The 3,031-nt window shown below is 41.4% G+C and overlaps 1 pseudogene; it reads left to right on the forward strand.

Annotated features, from left to right (window-relative positions):
- Positions 1–1,221: 1,221 nt before the first annotated feature.
- The window catches only part of LOC147818531 (protocadherin gamma-C4 pseudogene), a 2,051-nt pseudogene continuing 241 nt past the window's right edge, over positions 1,222–3,031 (forward strand).

Raw genomic sequence — 3,031 nt, forward strand, 5'->3', positions numbered from 1 at the left:
GCGGTAGCTGCTGCATGAGACGGACCGACTGTGATGATTACAAGAACCCCAACAGAAACCTGCAGATTCAGCTCAACACTGATGGACCTATAAAGTACGTGGAGGTCCTGGGAGGAGACATGTTGTCTCAGAGTCAGTCCTTCAGGTCCTGCATGTCTCCAATGTCAGAGTACAGTGATTTCACACTCATTAAGCCCAGCAGCACCACTGACTTTAAGGAGGTGATCAGTGTCCTGGATGCGTCTTTACCCGACAGCACCTGGACCTTTGAGAGCCAGCAGGTGAGCAGAAAACAATAGTAGAGCTACTGTGTAATTTCATATCGTTGCATAGACCTACCTTTGTTTCTAACTATATAATATTTAACTGCCCCCTGACGACATGGTGTTTTCGTTGTCCTAAAGGTAAGCTACGAGTCATCAGTCACAAACATTTGTTCTCATCTTTATTTATTTTATTTATTTATTTATTTTTTTAACCTACGTTCGCCTATAGTGTTTGGCGTTCTGATGATCGTTGCTCTTAGCTATCCTACATGTGCTTTAAACTCATGACATTACTCTGTCATGTTAAATCGACATTTCTTTCAATCATCATTGACGGTTTATAATGCAGACAAGATACTGAGATGGTCATCATGTCTTCATTTTAACCCAATCATCTTCATCATCACATCCTGACCCCTATGGTGGGCTTTCGTTGCTGCGGTATTTTCTGTTCGCAAAGATGATTCCTTCCTTTCAACCCGCCTGATATTTGTTTCTGATGCAAATTTCTACATCGTGTCAAAATTCAGATTTTGTTTTCAGCTCTGTTTGCGTGATGCTATATTGTAGGTGTTTGGGATGCCACTGTTATAATTGTATGAACGATTCTTTGTTTCAGCACCACACAGCTGGACAGTGACACCTTGAATAGGCTAATCTGCTTTCAGTAACTGCGCATCACTTTCACCTTTTTTAGTGATTCAACCACAACAAATAGTTTATTTAATGAAAACATTGAATAACCAGGACACAAACAGTATTTACAGTACTTATATATTTTTAATCCCATTTCAGTTTGTGTGCAGTACCATAAATGGCGACGTATAACAGCTGGCATCCTATCATTTCTCTACACATTGTCAGTGCATTGAGGCAGATTCTTTGAAGGGCGGCTGTGTCTTTAAAAGCACTGCTCACCTCCGTTCTTATTGGATGGTAGAGATGGATATTGTGCACCAGTCAAACGTAGAGCTATACAAAGAGATCTACTCCCTCCCCCATGCAGCCTCAGCACCGTAAACACTTACATTACAACGAGCTGCATGAGACGGAGCGATGCTCTTTTCGGAATTAAAGAGAAAAATATTTATTCACTTTTTGGTATGAAACGATTTTGGATCTTTGTTTTGGATTAGTGCTTTGTTGCAATGGATGGTAGCTATCTTATTTTCGATTACCTCACTGGGAAATAATACTAACGGACCGGGGATGACAAAGAGAATAGGATACCGAGACTGGAGATGGCAGGCGCTTTGGTGGCATCATTTCTTTCTCTTGTGGAATACAATACACGGACAGACTCGTTACAGCATCCCAGAGGAACTAAAACAGGGCTCTGTGGTAGGAAATCTAGCCAAAGATCTGGGTTTGGGATTATCTGAGATTTTTGACCGTAAACTGCGAGTCGCTTCTGAGGCTGGTGAGCAGTATTTCAGTGTGGATGCAGGGAAGGGCGAGCTGGTGGTGAATGACAGAATAGACAGAGAGGCTTTATGTGGACAAAGCACCAGCTGTGTGTTGCCTCTGCAAGTGGTCATTGATAAACCGTTACAATTGTACCGAGTCGAGGTGGAAATACAGGATATTAACGATAATTGTCCAATATTCCCTTCGCAAGAAATAATATTACAAATAGCAGAGTCGACAGCGGCAGGGGCACGTTTTCCAGTAGAGACTGCACAAGATCTTGATGTTGGAGTGAATTCAGTGAGGTCGTATACTTTGAGTAAAGACGACTTTTTCAGTTTAAAGATAAAAGACGTATCTGGTGGGAGGAAAGTCCCAGAGCTAGTCTTGTCTAAATCTCTTGACAGAGAAAAAAAGCCTATACATCAGCTTCAACTAACAGCACTGGATGGGGGAAACCCAGTGAAATCTGGGATCTCCCAGATAACAATAAATGTGCTGGATAATAACGATAATTTTCCTGTATTTGAGAAAAATGTTTACAAAGTCTCTATAAGTGAAAGCAGTGTACAAGGTGCATCTATCATACATCTTATAGCAAAAGATATTGATGAAGGTGCTAATGGAGAAGTAGAGTATTCATTTGGAACCCACACACCAGATAATGTTCTGTCTGTGTTTGATATTAACTCAGTAACCGGAGAAATACGTCTTACAGGGAAATTAGATTTCGAAACAAACGCAAATTATGAAATTGACGTTTGCGCAAGAGACAGAGGAACTCCGAGAATGGAGGGGCATTGTACTGTCCATATAGAAGTGATAGATGTTAACGATAACGCTCCAAATATATTTCTAACCTCCCAACCAAACTCTGTGCCTGAAGACGCACCAAGTGGTACTGTTATAGCTTTAATCAGTGCCCGAGACCTTGACTCTGGTGACAACGGTAAGGTATCATTACAACTCCCCAAGGGGTCTCCTTTTAACCTGAAACCCTCTTTTTCTGATAATTACGCACTGGTTACCAGTGGTACTTTAGACAGAGAGAGCTCCTCACACTATGATATTGAAATAACAGCCACTGATTCAGGCTCTCCTCCTCTGTCCAGTAAGAAAACGATTAATGTCAGCATCACTGATGTGAATGATAACCCTCCTGTATTCACTCAGCCCTCCTATAATGTATATTTAAAAGAGAATGGGGTACCAGGATCTATACTGTACTCAGTATCAGCCTCTGACCTGGATTTTGGTGAAAATGCTAAAATCTCTTACTCTATACTGGACTCTAAAGTGCAGGACGTTTCTGCCTCGTCGTATGTTTACATTAACTCAGATAACGGCAGCATCTACAG

The sequence above is a fragment of the Seriola lalandi genome, unplaced genomic scaffold, assembly GCF_002814215.2.
Source record: "Seriola lalandi dorsalis isolate HSWRI2012SDOR001 ecotype SW California unplaced genomic scaffold, Sedor1 jcf7180002054569, whole genome shotgun sequence".
Taxonomy (NCBI): domain Eukaryota; kingdom Metazoa; phylum Chordata; class Actinopteri; order Carangiformes; family Carangidae; genus Seriola; species Seriola lalandi.